Source organism: Microcebus murinus, chromosome 1, assembly GCF_040939455.1.
Source record: "Microcebus murinus isolate Inina chromosome 1, M.murinus_Inina_mat1.0, whole genome shotgun sequence".
In the NCBI taxonomy this organism is placed as follows: Eukaryota; Metazoa; Chordata; class Mammalia; order Primates; family Cheirogaleidae; genus Microcebus; species Microcebus murinus.
This window is the reverse complement of record NC_134104.1, coordinates 99,809,138-99,826,988: the sequence shown is the minus strand read 5'-3', so window position 1 is coordinate 99,826,988 and position 17,851 is coordinate 99,809,138. Positions and strand designations below refer to the sequence as shown.

The 17,851-nt window shown below is 47.4% G+C and overlaps 1 non-coding gene across 1 annotated transcript; it reads right to left on the bottom strand.

Annotated features, from left to right (window-relative positions):
* Window positions 1-13,175: 13,175 nt before the first annotated feature.
* On the bottom strand, window positions 13,176-13,307 carry LOC142875472 (small nucleolar RNA SNORA11). Its single transcript, XR_012922825.1, has one exon. It is a non-coding gene; the product is annotated as a small nucleolar RNA SNORA11 (small nucleolar RNA).
* Between the last annotated feature and the right edge of the window lie 4,544 nt (window positions 13,308-17,851).

Genomic DNA, 17,851 nt, shown 5'->3' with positions numbered 1-17,851 from the left:
AACTTTGACCTTGAAAATTCCATGCTAGAATCACACACAACTTTTTCTTTTGCCTCTCCTTATTCTGCCGTGTTTTTCTATGCCACTGATGCTTCCAGGTCCTTCACCCTGTATTTTTGAAGCCTCATTTTTCATTTCTTTTTTTGGTTCAGTGTTTCATGTTGCCAAACTGCAACACTATGCACACCCTTGACCAACCTTTCATAAGTGATTTTTCAACCTCCTCAGCCATCTTTGCTTAGATCATTTTCCAATTTGGAATTGATTCAACAGTTACAGAATTATGCTAGTAGTTTAGCTGCCTTCCCTCACTGAATATCACAGCTCCCCCTAATATGTCCTCTTATCACTAAAGTTATGGAGAAAGAATCTCAGAGAAACTTCTCAACTTGCCCAAGGTCTCACCTAGGGAGGGTGGGACTGGGATGGGAGCCCACAGTGAGTGCTCTGTCCACACTCCACAGACTGCCCCTGCCCTCTACCTTCTCTGCCCCTCTCCAGCCTAGCTAGCAGGTGTGGGGGAAATACAGGAACAAATCACTCACCTGCCGTGGGCATCGCAATTGTCCCCGGATGGCCTCCACCTGCCTCCTCTCCCTTTCCATTCCAAGTCACTGGCAACCTGTGAAGGGCCCTCAGGATCTTTAAACATCAACAGAGCCCATGGAGTCCAGGCAGTGCTCTCCTCCCAACCACCACTCTCCAGAAAGCCCTCCAAAGCTGCTGCTTTGGAATGAGCCACAAATTTAGCAAAACAATTTCTTTCTTAGAATTAGGGATATAAAACATGAGATCACAATGCATTCTTTTAAAACATGTAAAACACTATATCTAAGAAATATACATCTCTGCCTTTAATCTGAGCTGGATTTTAAAATATATACCTTTGCGGTAACTTCAGCTTCTGGCTCACTTCATCAGTTTGTATTTCTTCCCATTTTGTGCTAACTTCTGGCAAAAAGCAGTCTTCTCCAGTGCCATGAATTTTCAGAAGAGTGCTTTCTAGACTTGGAAATGTCCTACAGGTGGGAATAGGCTTTGGTTTTGAAATTCATCAGCGACAATGGCCAGAAGCAGTGCATGTGGCAGCCTGCATTTAATCTTCATTTTCTCCTACAAAAGAAAGAAATGGAATAAATTTCACAGCGCTCTGAAGACGTGCCACGGGCACTAAGGTGGCTTTCATCTGAATTCAAGCTTCTGGACCTCCCAACATCTTCCTGTGAAAACACTACAGCCAAAAGCAACAAATTGACTCTGTGTGGTGCCAACAATTTGCTTGTAAAGGATGTGAGAAAATTAAGTGAGCATGAGCATCATACATTTTGACTAATTGCATGCCCTTTATACAAATCAAATAAAATTAACTCACCAAACATGGTTTCAATCTATTCAGTTTATTTCTACCCAATATTTTAGGTATTTTTATGCTCATTATCATAACTATCCCTTTGACATTTTATGTGTGTTGCTTGAATGGTATAAAGAGATTAATGTAACCATTGACTCAGGCTTCCTTGGTAAAGAGGCTAGAGAACTGAACAGGAAATTTAGGTTTCCAGAAGGCAAAGTTCAGGGAAATCTTTTCCTATACAAAAAATGAAAATATTAACCCAACAAGAAAGAGTAAGCCTAAAACATCATCCAGGAAGGACATCCAGCCTTGCCCAGGCTTTCTGTCTTGGTGGGGTTCTCCTCCACATTAGCTGATATGAGAGTTCTTAGCCCGGCTTCCTGGGAAGTATAGATAAAGCCCTGGTAATTTATTTAGTATACTTATTAAAAATTAAATAATATTACTTATCCTGAATTTGTGCTAATTACTCCAACTGTGACTAATCAATTAAGACAAATTTTTATAAATCAAATCCTTATTTTTAATTTTTATCAAACCCTTATTTCAAATCCCAAAATATGATTTTTACTCACCATTTGATCAATCTGCTTTGCGTATCTCAATTCTCATCCACCTCTATCTCTCATTCAAGTTCTAACGAGGCCCGACCCAGATTAGCTTCTGAGATCAAATGAGATTGGCGTGTTCAGGGTGGTGTGGCCACAGACAGCTACCTCTCTCTCCATTACAGCTGTACTGAACATGGGAAAGGTAAGAAAGAAATTCAATGACCACTATGCTGATCTATAGAGAAGTTTAGAAAACGGGCAAAATATCACAGTTTTATTTTATCTTTTTGAAATCTGGTTTCCATTATGAAGACACAAAATACCACCCCTAAGCCACAATACCTTGTATACATTAGGTGCTTCATAAATATTTGCTGTTTAAACATCAGAATGCTGCAGGTAGTGAGGGACCTCTGGCTGTCCTAGAGACAAAGCAGGTGCCCGGCCTTGGAGAAAGAGCTCATGTTCCATGTCACATGGTTCCAGAGTGACCCACAGGATGTTCTGACATGGCCACACAACTTTCAACATGTAACACATTGAACATCAGGCTGGTATCATATTTTGTTAAAATATAAAGGTGTATTCGTGTTCCAGGCTTTCCACGGTTTCCACACACGCTCACACATACACTCATGTGCACATGCTGTTAAACTTTTAACAAATAAATATTTTCTTATTTGTACTTACTTATTTTCTTATAAATACAAGCAGAGGGAATGTGGAAACTGAAGGAAGGTAAGACAGGGTGGGTCTCTGTTAACATCAGTCAAGGTTCCAGTGATAATCCAGGGCTTAGAAACAAGATCTGCTTACTTGTTCCAGGACAAAACGCAGTACTTGATCTCAAATTTTATTCTGTTGACCTCAAATATCAGATCAGTTTTCATATTCCACACACTGGAAAACTCTCCTGAGTCCACCTGCAGTCTGCACTGCACAGCTGAGAACACCTGTTAGTGTTAGAACAGGTTAGTACTAACATTTACATGGGAGAAGATTTCTTAAAATTGGTATGGTTTTTTTTCAATCCATTCAAAAAAGCACTAAGGGAACTCCATAGTAATCCAACACAGCATCATTAGCCAAAATAATGATCCAAGTGTTTACATAAGATGTGTGAACATGAGTTATGCATTCTGTGTTTTGTCCAACCTAGAATTATTTTTATATAAAAACGATATAAGTCTTCTGCATTCGCTATTAGTTACCAAAAATGTACCTGGCAAAGTAGCCCGGTGGTCACTACTTTATTGTGTCTGGAGGATACATATAAGTACAATACACATGTTTTCTTAAAGCAATTTAGAGAATCCTATTTTATAATAAAAAATATTCACATTCTCAGTCACCGACTGCTTGAACGCCCACCACCTCTGGATTCACAACCAAGGGCAAATTTAAACAGATATTTAAACATCTTGAGGAGTCAATACAATGACCCTTTATCATGTTTGCAGAACCCACCTCAGGTCGAAAGCAAGACACTAGGATTAAACGTGACTCTTCAGTTTCAGCGCACGCCATTCCGGCAGGCAGGTGTCCATGGGATCTTTGTCCAGGGCTGTAACTGCTCCCGCTCTCTCCTCATCCTTCCACCTGGTGCTCACGTCCTCCTCACACGCAAGCATGGGGAGGATGGGGGGTTACAGAACACAGGGGGCAAACTGCGCCTCGCTCCTGCCCTGAGTGGCAGGTTCCTGGGCAGAAGACTCCCGATGCCCCACCCGTGCAGACCATGAGGGTCTGACACGGAGTCATCGGCAATGTCCTCATCAGAGTCTCTCAACACAGGGGCCAGGGTCTCACCTGGAACACAGCAGCCCCCCTTCCAGAGTCTTTCAGGGCAACAGGACCCCAGAACTTCCCTGGAGTCTCACGATGCCTGAGATGACACTCAGCCACCACCAGCCCTCCAGGCTCCTCATCCAGTTAGAAAGATGCCCTCGGAGGAAGGACGGAACAGACCTGGGTTCTGGTGAATTGAAATTAGAACTGTATTCAGAGTCTTGGCCTAGCACCTGATGGGGTGGGCCCCCGGGATCTGGCTCCCCACTGCTCCAGCCCTGCCGGCCGGACCCACTGCCCTCCGGCCACGCCTTGCCATTGGTGCACAGGGGAGGCACACTCCTGCCCCAGAGCCTCTGCACTTGCCGCCTCCTCCAGCAAATACCTCTCATGCCCTCGCAGTCTCTGCACAGACGCTGCGTATCACAGAGACTCTCCTGACATGGGCACTCTTCCCCCTTTATTTTTCTTCCAGACAGGGACATCTCCTGCCCTACTGCACCCAGTAGGGTCGGTTTCCTGTCCCCCTCCCCACCAGCATGCAAGCTGCAGGACGCTATCCCCAGGGCCTGGTGAGTGCTTGGTGATTTTTTTCAAGGACAACATTCCCATATTTCTAAATGTATTGTGAAAGGCAACAGCAATGAAGTTTCCTGTTATCTACACTGGCCACTGGTGACATGAGTGTGGGTCCTGGACTTACGTTACTAAGTCTCTCTCCGCCACTGTCCTCAACTGCTAAATGGGAATTAGAGTAATTCCACCCCCACAAAGATATAAAAATTAAATTACAGGTAGGGACTGTGCCTGGCACCCAGCAAGCACTCAGTGAGTAGTCACAGACCTATATTGCTATTATTTTGCTACGGAAATCTGCGGGAATCATGTAAAATGCAAGGCTTCTAAAATAGACAACAACCCTTTCACTTCAGGTCAGACCTAATGTGTCATGGGATTGGCTTTCTATCTTCCAGGTCTGCCTTGGGAGGGGCACCCGAGGGCGAGCCAGGCACACCTGTTGAACATATTCTGCAAGGTCCTCGCGCCGCTGTTGGGGCCCGGATGTGCAGACAGTCCACATGTCAGTGCTCCAGCCCTTCACACACAAGCTGCCCAGACGATCAGCCTCTCAGGGCAGTGTACAGGAACCAGGGGTTGAAAGAGAAACCAGGGGTTGAAAGAGAATCAGTTGAAAAGGCATTCAAGACGAAATGGCAAATAAAGGCAAAATGTCCTCAGAATTGTGGTCTTAGCAGACTCTAAGTAGGAAGGTTCTGCAATGCAAACACAGCTCTGTCCTGCTTGAACTCATCCTGGTTCCGCTTTCCTTGTCATCCAGAAATTATTTACCATATATACCTTTCAGTACTGCCTAAAACCCTGCTGGCAACTTATATGTCCTGAAATAATAATTAAGAAGTGATGTGTGCTACTGACAGTTTGAAATACAACCAAAGGTTCCTGCGTTATTTCTGCAGTTAAGGAAATTCATACAGGGCTGGGCGCGGTGGCTCACGCCTGTAATCCTAGCACTCTGGGAGGTGGAGGCGGGCAGATTGCCCGAGGTCAGGAGTTGGAGACCTGAGCAAGAGCGAGACCCTGTGTCTACTCAAAACAGAAAGAAATTAATTGGACAACTAAAAATATATAGAAAAGCTTAGCCGGGCATGGTGGCGCATGCCTGTAGTCCCAGCTACCCAGGAGGCTGAGGCAGAAGGATTGCTTGAGCCCAGGAGTTTGAGGTTGCTGTGAGCTAGGCACTCTAGCCTGGGCAACAGAGTGATACTCTGTCTCAAAAAAAAGAAAGGAAGTTCATACAGATCTTACTTACCAGATTCACTTCAGAGCTGCTCTTGGACTGCTGTCCTCTCCTACATGAGAACACATACTGGGAGGTGCACACAGTAAATAACATAGGTACTACAGTTTTTAAAAAGTTGTAATATTATAACATGGATCTAAACTTACCCAACTTTGTCCCTTAATTAATTCTTACTGAGTCCAAAACCAGTCAGTCTCTTTCAAATCAAAGGAACCTTGTTCCTAGTTAGAAATGGACAATTTCATTGCTTGAATATGATCTCGAATCACAATTTTGACTTTGACAGTGGTTTCATGGGGGCATCCTCCAAGTCCCAGAAGCCTTGCCTTGGCGCTATTCCTTTTGTCTCAAGACATAAGTTCAATGGTATGGCAGTACAGGGTGCTGGCATGTCAGTGCCATATCCCTGAAGCACAGGACAAACGGTTCACGTTATTCAACTACTTCCTGAAACAGAAAGCTCTCTGCTTCCTCACTGAGCTCAGCCTCTCAGCTCATTGCAATGAGGCTTCCATTCCCACAGCTACATCTAAATCCTTTCCCTGATACCCCCATGACCAGCTACCTCCCACATCCTGGGGCTCCCTCCTGCCCACAGGTCCCTCCCCGATGTCTGCCCTGGTCCTCCTCTGACCTTAGTGCCCTCCATTTGCCCTCCTGCTCCTCTCTGCCACCCAACCCAGCTGTAATGCCCAGGCCCTGCTGGCTGCTGCCCACTGCCAGCCCCCTTCCACCTGCAGAGTGGCATGTAGCCTGCTCCAGACTCTGAATCCCACCTCCACCTCCAGGGACAACATGATCTCTCCTAGTCACCCTCACAGATGTGTCCGAAGTGCAGTCCTGCTCAGCCTGAGCTCACAACCTCCACTCTTCAGCCTCTTGTATTCTCCCACTACTCTCACCCTCTACTCAGGCTCAGGATCAACTGAGGAAATATAGGGGAAGACATTAGCATTTGTCTCACAGATTTCTCTTCCTCCTCTGGTTGTAACTATCGACAACCAGAACCAGGGATTAGCAGTGGTTACACGAAGGAAGGAAGAGTTTTGAAAAAAATGAGGAAACAATAATAATGACTAAGAGCACCTTTCCTTTGTTATCGCCAAGGCTAGCCAAGCAGAGCCCCTGCTGGACTCACACCATCCTCCTACCTCAGCCTCCCAGTAGCTGGGACTACAGACACAGCACCACACCCAGATAGGGGCAGGTTTCTCCAGTGCCTACCGTGTGCCAGAAACAGTACATATTTGCCCATTTACATATATGACTACGTTTACATATAATCATGTGTGTACATATATGCACATACTTCACATGTATCTCAGTAATGTAGACCGGGCTAATCTAACCATGTGAAGCCTTTGAAATCAAAAACTGCAGTTTCTGAGAGGAGATATTGTGCCTCAAGACCTCAGCATCAATTCCTGCCTGTTTCCAGCCTGCCATGCAGATTTCAGCATTGCCAGCCCCACAAGCATGCAGACCACTTCCACGAAATGAAATCTCTTTTATATGGATCCTGTATCCCCCACCGACTCTGTGTTACTAGAGAACCCTGATGGGCACAGGGGGACCTGGAAATGGACCATCCGTAAGCAGGAAGAGGAGGAGAAGGAGGAGGAGGGGAGACATCAATGGCCCCAGCCAAGCGCAGTGCTGGGAGGCAGTGATGTGGGGAGAAATTAGCAGGACCAGGACAAAGACTCAGATAGGGCAAGAGCAGCCCAAGCTTGTGGCAGGAGCACAAGGGGATTCCACGGTACCAGGAACCCTACAGGAGGGATGAAATGGAAACCCAATCCTGAGTCTACTGTCCTCTCAGGAGCAGCACAGGTGGCCAGCTGTCAGAAGTCACGCTGGCCACTCACTCACCGAATTCTGTTCTGGAATTCTCATGAGGAATAAGGAATGCATCAGCTCTGAGGGCCAAGGTGAACTGGCTGCAGGCAGGGGGTGGAGAGGAGAGAGGGAGAGAAAGCAACAGGACTCCTGTGCCAGGCCAACCCAGTGCCTGGGCTCCAGGTCTTCTGGGCTCTCTCCTCTGCCAGCCTTTCCCACCTGGACAGCTCCTGTTCTTCTTCCAAGATCAGAAGCACGAGATGCCGCTCCAGCCTTGGAAACTTCTGGGCACCCAGGGCACGTGTGAGGAGGGCCAGGGTCCTCCTCGCTGTGCACCCAAAGCACCCGCTGAGCGCTGCTGAGGAAGGATCCAGGGTGACAGCTCCATCGAAAGGCACTCCAAGGTGGCCCACCTACAGGAGTCCACTGAGCCCCCCACGTGGTGGAACACTCAGAAACAACCCAGTGAGCAGCTCTCAAGAGCTAGAACACTGGCTAACATCATCCTCAGCTCTCCCGATCTACAAAGCACAAGGCCAGTGAAGATGCCAAGGGAGGGTGAAGGGAGCCCACTCCTCTGTGCCTGAGGACAAGGGACAGCAGAGCACACCGGCAGGAGAGTGCACAGGGCGGAAGGACGCGGGGGCTCTAACTTCTGGTTAGGAAGCAAGTTGGCTCCTGAGGCTGATGGCGATGGCGGCAGTGTCTCTGTCCACAGCAGCAACAGCGACTCAGGCTCCTGTGGGAGTTGCACCGCAAGGGCGTCTTCATGCCCACACATGGGGCTCCTCGGGGCTGAAATGCTCCCCCTGACTGACCTCCACGGCCCCACACCCAGAACAGCATCTGCTGGGAAAGCGAGGACACACACTCAACATGCAGGCCCGCAGGTCTGTCTGTTCCAGAGAACTCTCTGGAAGGAACACAAGAACTGGACAATGGTGCCCGACGGCTTGAGCAGGAGAGAGCAGGGAATGGGGCCAAGGGGAGACCTCACCGTGCACCTTGTCAAACTTCAGAGTTTCACAACAAGATGATCCCGTTGCCTGTTCAAAAGTAAGTTTAGAACCACCGCCTGTGTGGGGGAAGCGGGTGCGTGTGGGCAGAGGGGCTGCGCCCAGGCAGGAAGGAAGAGGCGCTGCCAGGGGGCCCAAGAGGTTGAGGAGGACAGTAGGCCATGCACTGACCTCAATGGCACCAAGGGCCTGTCCTGAGGCTCCCACAGAAGCTCGGTGGCCATGACCCACAGCTGAGACCGGGGAGACACTCGGTTCAGCAAAGGGGGACCCCACAGAGTGAGCCCCCAGGTCCAACCTGCCGCGCAGAGAGTCCTCCACTGCTCCGGAAGTCAGGCGGGCGCGATTCACTTCCTCATCCCTCGATTCCACTCTTCGGCTCACAGTTAACCTCAGGATAGATTTCAACACAGATTTGTTAGTAAGTATAAAAAGGAGATAACCGGCATGTGGTAATAAGAAAGCTGATTTGGATGGATACAGAACACAGAGAAATTCAAAGTAATCACCATAATAAGAGATTTTATCATTTCCAGGTAAAGAAATTTGAGAACTTTTTCATTATTGTTTCTGCTTCATGACATGATTAAAAAATATTGTGGGCCGGACGCAGTGGCTCACGCCTGTAATCCTAGCTCTCTGGGAGGATGAGGCAGGAGGATTGCTCAAGGTCAGGAGTTCAAAACCAGCCTGAGCAAGAGGGAGACCCTGTCTCTAGTATAAATAAAAAGAAATTAATTGGCCAACTAATATATATAGAAAAAATTAGCCGGGCATGGTGGTGCATGCCTGTAGTCCCAGCTACTCGGGAGGCTGAGGCAGAAGGATCGCTTGAGCCCAGGAGTTTGAGGTTGCTGTGAGCTAGGCTGATGCCACGGCACTCACTCTAGCCTGGGCAACAGAGTGAGACTCTGTCTCAAAAAAAAATAAAAAACATTGTGCCTGAAATTTCTGAAAATATTATTAAATGTTCAATTGAACAGTATTTTTCTCAAGTAATCTGTGAATGATACAAATCATCAAGATGAAAAGCTCAAAAATATGGTACTTAATCCTAAGAGGGCTCTGTGAGTGTGATCTCCATCCTTGGACACACACTGAAGGACTAGCCTGAGCAGAGCAGCAGGATCCAGCACCCCACCTACCTCCTTGCTGCAGGAAGCACGGGGGGAGGGCTGTCCACAGCCTGGCACTCGAAGTCCACAGGGAGGCAGAAGTCAGTGAGAGCCCTGCTGTGACAGGATGGGCACCACGGTACCATGCCAGAGCCTTCACTTCTCAACAGTGTTCTGGCGGCCGGGCACAGAGGAAGCTCCTTGAGGAGCCCACACCACTGCTGAGCTGCTTCCTTATCTTTGAGTGGAAGAAATACAAGTGATATTTATTTTCTCCTTTACATTTGTCTACATCTTCTGAACTTTTGCAAATAGTGCATATAAGTTAGAAATCAGAATGAACAAAGCTACTGCTGTGCATGCGTGGGTATATACAAATGTTATGAGGCCCTGAGTTCACCCGTGAGGGTTCCTAGAGCAAGAAACCTTCTACGGTGGGAGTTTCCACGGTTAACAAGAGAATTTGATATCCTCAAATCATAAACACATCCATCTTTATGCATTCATCAGTGGACATATTTCCAAAACAGGCTCCCTTACCTTTTGTAGCCCTAGGATTCTAGTCTATCAGAACTTTTAGTTCTACAGTTAGAACAACCTGCAGAAAGTAACAATAATAATAAATGCAATACCCATAAGAACTACAAAGTTAAAGTTGTTAACAAATCATCCGTGGTAAAGGGTTCTATGAAATGCCATCCTGAGAAGACAAAACGGTGCCTGTTCTGCAAACAACTCCAGCAACACCCAGGAGAACACCCAGGTCTTTGGAGCTGTGCCCAGGGTGGGCTTCCTGCTAGTGCCAACAGCTCCGTCTCCTGGAAATGGTCGTGACAGACAAAACCCACATGGTCACTGAAAACCAAGGTCTCCATGGCAAAGAAAACTGTTCACAATAGAAAAGTTAAAGGAAAGGTAGCATATATTTAACACAGAGAGTACAGACACCTCCGTAAGCATCTTAGGAAGAAAACTTACCAGAATTCTCAGCTTCATCCTGCTTCTCCAAGAAAGCCAGTGAAAACCTTTTCTACCAATTCTCAGTGAAACGTCAGTCCCAAGGGGCAGAGCTGCGGCCCAGAGATCCGTATCTGGGGGAAGCCTCAGAGGTGCAGCCTTGGAAAGCGCGTGTGTTTGGCCACGCAGGGCAGCGTGGACCCCAAGGGTGCACATGTGTGTGGTGCTCTCCAACACGCGGGTCAACCCTGTGAGGCCACTTACCACAGGCAGCAGGACCAGGGACAGGGATGGGGTTTATGGATTTCATAAGTATAAAAGTAAACAACTTAAATATACCCAAATCCACTCTTTCATAGAAGAAATTGAGATAACAATTCTGACCCCATGGTGTCACCCAGGTAGAAGTTGGGGTCACCAGGGGTGAGGGGATCTGGCTTCAAGTCAGGCCGCCAGACTCTAAGTCTGGCAAGGCCACTGGGAAATTTCCTGGACTTCTCCCAAACACCACGTGCGACAGAGTAAGGGGAAAGGCAGAGCTGCCCATGAGCTCTATGGCAGGATCACAGCCAGGTGGGCTAGAAAGACCACCTGTGAGAGATCCAAAACATGGACAGCAGCTCAACTGCCCTGACTGTGCTGAAGGCTCCACCCCGATGCCCCCGCTGAGCTGTGACAGGGGCTGGGTAAAGGGACTTCATGCTTACCATGTAGGCCACCTGCTACACAGGCCAAGGGCAACCCAGCCAGGCCAGGGAAGAAAGCAGGACCTCACACAGGGACCCAGCAGTTTCCAGGTCTGGGCTTGGACTCCTGGTTCCTGCCAGGAGTCTCCATCACGCTGGCCTCGGCAGTGCTGTAGGACACAGGCTCTGCAATGCCCAGGGGCCTGTGATGCAACTTGGAAGACAACCAGAGTGAGAATGCTGGCCATGCATGGATGGCACCTCCTAAGGCCACCGCCCTTGATATAGCACCAGACCGTAGAGATCAGGTGGAAGCCGCCCTGGTGAGAAGATAGCAGTGGTGGGGGCCAGCGAGCCAGTCCCCAGCCAAGGGGTGGATACGGCCAGGGGAAAAACCTTATGCCCCAGAGGAATAAGGTTAAGAGGAAAGGCAGATAGGGGAGACCAAGTGGCTGAGGCCAGGTGGGTAAGGATGGATGAGTGCAGCCACGACATTAAGGCTGTGAAATTAAGGAAAAACAGGTAAAGCAAGGTGGGTATGACCAAGAGAATAAGACTGGCATTAGTATGGCCAGGTGGATAGGTCCAGGTAAGCAAGGCCAAGAGAACACTAGGGATTAGGCCAAAAGTGTAAAAACAAGGGAGTATGGCTCGATGGATAAAGCCAGGTGCGCAGACCAGGTATGTAAGGCCAGGGAATTAAGATAAGACAGGTAATGCCAGGTGGGTAATACAAGCAGGTTAAAGCCAGCTATATAAAACTAGGTGATTAAAAACCAGGTGGGTACAGTTAGAAAGTTAATTTAGGCGTAATATCAGGTGGCAAGCACAGTGGTTTATGCCAGGTGGGTAAAAAGAAGAATTCCAGTCATCAAAGCCAGATGTGTGAGGCTGGCTATGTGGGTAGGGTCATGTGGGTGAGGCCAAAAGGGTAAAACCAAACAAACAGGGGTGGTGTGAGGGGATGGGTGGAGTTAATGCATAAAATGGTAAATTTCTAGGGGTAAGGACATGTGGAAAAGGCCACAGAGTTAAGGGCAGGTGGGTAAGACCATGAGGTTCAGATTCGGTAAATAATGCCTGGAGGATAATAGGGCCAGGTGGGTAAGGCATGGAGAGTAAAGACAGGTGGACAGCACAGTAGGTTAAGGCCACAAGTGAAGCCCAGGTGGATAAGACATGGTGGCTAAGGACATGTAGGGAGTTGGGTCGGTAATACAGGTAGAGAATGCCATTTAACACCAGGTGGTTAACACCAGGTAAGGCCAGTAGGATAAGACCAGAAGATTAAGGCCAGTTGGGTAAGCCAGCCATATAAGCCCAATAAGCTAATACCAGGTTGATAAGACAGTGAAGCTAAGATATGGATTTTGAGGCCAGCTGAATAAAACTAGCAAAGTAAAGGTGGGTTAAGGCCAAGAAGTTAAGGCATAGTGTGTATGGCCATGAGGTTACAGCCACTAGGGTAGGACATGATGGTATAAAGCCTGGTGTGTAAGGCCAGACAGATTAAAGAAAAACAGGGAGGTAAACTCAGGGAATAAGGCCAGGGTCATAAAACCAAGAGATAAAGCTAGGGGGTATGGCCAGAGGACAAATGCCGCTAGGATTAAGGGCAGTATGGCAAGGCCAGGTGAGTAAGACCTGAAAAGTAAGGCCAGATATGAAGGCCAAATGGGTAAGACCTGGAGAGTAAGGCCAGGTGAGTAATCCCAGTTGGTAAGGCCAAGGTAGTGAGGCTAGGGGCCTTACCCCTTGCAGACTGAAAGAGTAAAGCCAAAAGGTTAAGGGCAGGTGGTAAGTCAATAAGATTAAGACCACCAGACTAATGTCAGGAGGTTAGTAAGACCAGGTGGGTTAGCCCAGAAGAATAAGGCCAGGGAAACACAGCCAGGGGATAAGATCAGGGCATTCATCTCAAAATCCAAATTTCCTGAACACAAACAGAAATACAGAGCTTTTAATGGGAGGGCCCTTCAGTTCTAGGCTACTGTGATTACAAAATTCATTTTATTATTTTTTAATTTATTTATATTTTTTCTTCCACGAGTGTAGGCCATTTGTTTTCAGGGAAGCCACAATTTCTGTGCCACCCTTTGTCACAATGACCCGGGATTGCTATTGGCTGTGCTGTAAACAGAGGAGCCACTCCTCAGGCCCCCTGCTCTGAGCACAGCCCTTAAATTTATTTTTTAACTTCAGAATTCTATGGAGGTACAAACATCATTAACTATTTTAATTGTTCCATCTCTGCCAAAGACAAAGCCTGTGACCTCCGCCAGGCACCCATCTGGGGGGCTGGTGCTGCCTGGGACAGCCCAGTTATCTCTTTTAACAAAGGACTTAACCTGCCTCAGGGATGCAGGCCAGGCTGCAGTTCCCAAAAACAGTGGGGGAAGTTTTAAAGAGACAGAAAATATAATTTTTTTTCTTCAGGCTCTTCCATCTGTTACATATTCCCCATTCTCAATTTTACACTTCCCTATCTGTGGGAGGCAGGGTGACATAGTCATCAGGCTACATCCTGCTGAAATGGGGACAACGTTGTAGATGGAAGGTTTATTCTTATGTGTATGTCATTGCAAAGCTTTGGCAGTGTATTTAGGAGAAAAAAATCAACAGGAGAAAAAAATCATAACTACAACAGTGAAGATTGGCAAGGCAAAATGGACTGTCGCCTTGTGGACAATGTCCAGTACAGGGCTGGCCTAGAAAAGAAGCATGGAACCTCTGAGTGCAGAGTTATTAGTTGTACCCTGTAGGTGATCCGAGAGACGACCTTCTGCAAATTCCGAAATCATATACAGCACTGAACAAGGTTTAGGATGACACATACAGATCAATAGAAGAGGCAACAGCCCAGGGAAATCCTCACTAAGGAGTTGTCTGTCCATCCTATAGACAACAAATAATCAAAGAAAGGTTAGAAAATATTAACATTTTCATTTTTCCCCTTCTTTACTTTAGAACAGTTACTTTAGATCACCTAAAGGCTGGCCCCTCCACTGGGGCTGGTTCTTTTCTTCCATGGGACATCTCTTTACCCTGGTATGATGGACCCAAAGTTTCATTTCTGACAATTTCAATGAAGTATGAGCTGTTAGAGGCACTTCATAGGGTCTCTTCCACTTCTTTTTTTCCCACAGGGTGGAGACCTGAAAGAGGCACACTCATACATGGTGGTTAGTATGTGACCCACTCATTTGGCATAGTGCTTTACCCTGCTTTTTAATTCATGCCTATATTATCATACTCAACCTCGCAGTGTTAGGAAGGATCTCTCATCAACCATTTCTTAGGGGCTTAACTTAAGCCTGCTTCTGAGGGATAACCTTATTCAGAGGAGGACAAACAGCAATATCCTATTCTACTTTCTGCATTGATTTTAGAATGTATGTAATTTTTATTCTAGATGTAGGACTTTGCTTACTGACTGGGTTATCTACAATCAAAAAAACATGTCCATTATTGCTTTATATGGAGGAGGGGAGGCTATGAACATCTTGATGACCTGTGAGATCACTGAGTCCACCATATAGAAAAGGCTAACCATGTTCCCACTGAGGCTCCACTCAGAGCTCATGTGCAAACACAGGACACTGTGCAGTAGACCCAGGTGCAGACCACAGGAAGCAGCATCACCATGGAGTAGTCATCTTGTGAAATGCCCAGGACTTCCCTAGGCTCCTGGAACCTGTCAACGTTGCCCTCATTTGCCTCCAACAGTTTTCCAGGTCCTTTTCTTCTTGGCCTCAGGTTTCTACATGCTGCTGTGCTCCTTGTTGACATCCTCACTGTACAAGAGCAGCTGCTGAGCTGTCCCTGCAGCTGCCTGTCCACGGCGTCCATCGCCAGCATGCCATTTTCCACCTGCGTGGCCTCTTTCTCTGGACTATTGATGTCCGTCATCTCAATGTCCCCAAAGGTTTGTTCCTGCTCTGCTGGTGTACATGCACAGGAACTCAGCAAAGGCCCTGTTCCAGGCCAGCAGCTCCTGGTAGGAGCCCATCTTTGAACTTCAGACTCTGTCCCTATGAAGCCTGAAAAGATACCTACTAATACTGAGTGAAACTGAATACTGTCCATCACTGAAAGGGCTGGGCCCCCTATCTGTTGGGCACCCAGTGCGGTGGGTTCCCTTTCTGTCCTTGGACCACCTTTAGCATATAAACAATTTGTTGTAAACAGGGTCCTCTCAAATGAGGTCCCACCAAATCCATTAAGGCAAGCACAAAAACAGTCCATTGCAAACAGGATTCTCCCAAATCACGTTCCTTAAATCAATTAAGGCATTTGTGTAGGTGCCTCATAAGAGGCCAAACCAAACCTTCAGGTAAGAGAATGAGTCTATAAGAATTCTGTCTCCACTTACCTGTGCCATCCCAAATGGCACAGTCCCAGTCTTCAGCTTTTAAGGGGGTCTAAAAAGAGCCAGGGTATCAAGGCCCAGAGAACAGATTGCCTCCAGTGGCTTTCAGAGAACAGATTGCCTCCAGTGGCCTTTTTAGCAGCTCTGCCAGTGGCCTGACTTCCTTTTACCATGTTGCCCACCTGCCTGGCTCAGCCACAGCCTGTATCAAGGCCATTATTTCAGTGGCACACTTAATATTCTTATCTCCTGCTGTCAGGAGATGTCTTTTCTTTCAAATGGCACTATAAATATGAACAATCATAAAAGCATATTTAGATGTTTACCTTTTTCCTCTCGATAACTGCAACTCAGCTTCCTGGGCTGAAGTCCCAGGTGGCAGTGCCACTGCGATGCTCACCGCATATCCAGTCCCTCCTTGCCCATAAAGCTGTTCCACCAGTGAAAAATCCCAGTTTTGTTCTGCCATCAGCTGCTCTGACAGATCCATCCTGCTAGAATACAGTCTCCAGAACCTCTAAACAGTCATGTTGTAAAGCCAAAAGGGTGGCAGGATTGAGAATAGAAATAGTCTTTAATAATAATTTATCAAGGGCACCATCTTCTCACAATATTTTTCGGTGGCTTCTAGAAGTGTGCCACTGGCCTTGGGATGCCTCTGAGCATCAATTCTAAGACTCTAAGGCTCATTTGTTGACTTCCTCCATATAAGGGCTTTACCATCAGCCTCGAGTCTGGAATCTAGATGCTATTCTCAGGAAGCCCAGACAAGCTAATATAAGTTTATACATCTGTCAGATTGCAGGTTCACAAATGTGTTAATCTTCCATCAAACAGAGCAGAAGACCCCCTTTTAAAAAATTCTTCACACAGTCTAACCACTGTAAAGCCATTCCAGTCAAAGGATCCTGCCGTTTAAATGTTACTGAGTACCGTTCAAGTTCCGCGGCTGCCTCACTCTTGTTTGGCCCCTTCCCCACCACTCTCTGCCTGCCTAGCTCAGTGCCAGGCGAGGCTGGTGCTGGGGTTGACGCTGTGGCGGGAGGAAGGAGCCCCCAGACCCCTTCTGTCCACGTGGCTTGGCACTAATCGATTCTCCACTCTCCACTTTTTCAGAGGGCTCCTGTGGGGATATTTGGAGACTGGGGGCCCTGACCCCCTCCTTCGCTGTCTGAGTCCTGGACTTAAAAAAACTTTTTCTCTCCTGGGGGCTTCTTACTATCTGGAGGCCTTTGTAACATCTGGGCAATGCTCTTCTTAATGTCCTTTCTTTTTACAAAAAGCATGCTAACTGTACATAATTTGTCCCCTTCTGATTATGGAACATCCCCCGGCCAAATTGAGTTTTCTGCCCAGTCCTAGAAACGGAGACCATTCCTGACCGTGAGTCACAATTTAGTGGGCATGTGACTGAGAGGTTTCAGTCCCACCCTCCCCCACCCCTCCCAGCAGCACAGGCTGGGGGAGCGCAGACAACACAGGGGGGCTCCCTGATCCTCTGAGCCTGCCTTCGTCACGTCAGCCACAGACAGCTTGCACAGAATTGGTGGTGTGTATATAAGAAATTTTCTTAAGAACACTGCTCCTGTTCTAGGAACACACGAAAGGCAGATAATACACCGTTCTCCCTCTTCCCTGGCTGGCTGCTGCCTCTGTTGAGCCTGTGCACCTGGCGGGGGAGGGGGGGAGGGGGGAGGGGATGATCAGGTGGCAGACGTGTCTCCCTCCGCCCCATTCCATTTCCCCTTCCTTGGTGTCAACATGGTTGTGGCGGTTGTTAGTGCCTTCCTGAAGATCAGCCACAGGCACTGTAGCCACTGCCTGACCACCTTCTGCAGAGTAAACACACCTCGGGGTGGGGGCGACAGCTACTCTCTCTCCAACCCCCTTGCTACTGGGTGGCAGGTCACGCCCATGCACCAGTTCCCCCTTCCGCCCCAGAGATTTAATTGTTTAATTAAACTATAAACTTTGTCCCAAGCCTTTAAGATCACATTACATCATCAAACACGAAATGTCCAACCTCAAATAGACATTTCCTACCCAATAAGCCAAAATATATGGGATCTTGTCCCATTTACCTGATCTTTGATAAAATAATTCCAGTTATAACATGGTATAATTTAAAGTTTCCTTTAACGGTCACTTTTCCTCATGCTCCAGCACATACACTGGATTACAATCAAACCATCTTCCTTAGACATAGCTACGCAGCGGTAAGTTAACCATTCAGCCAAAATTTATCCAAACGGAGTTTCCTATAGTGCAACAAAACTTTGAAAAACAAATACAGACAATATATAGAATTCTCAACACAGCATGCTAGGCCAATGAAACAAATGGGGACGCAAAGG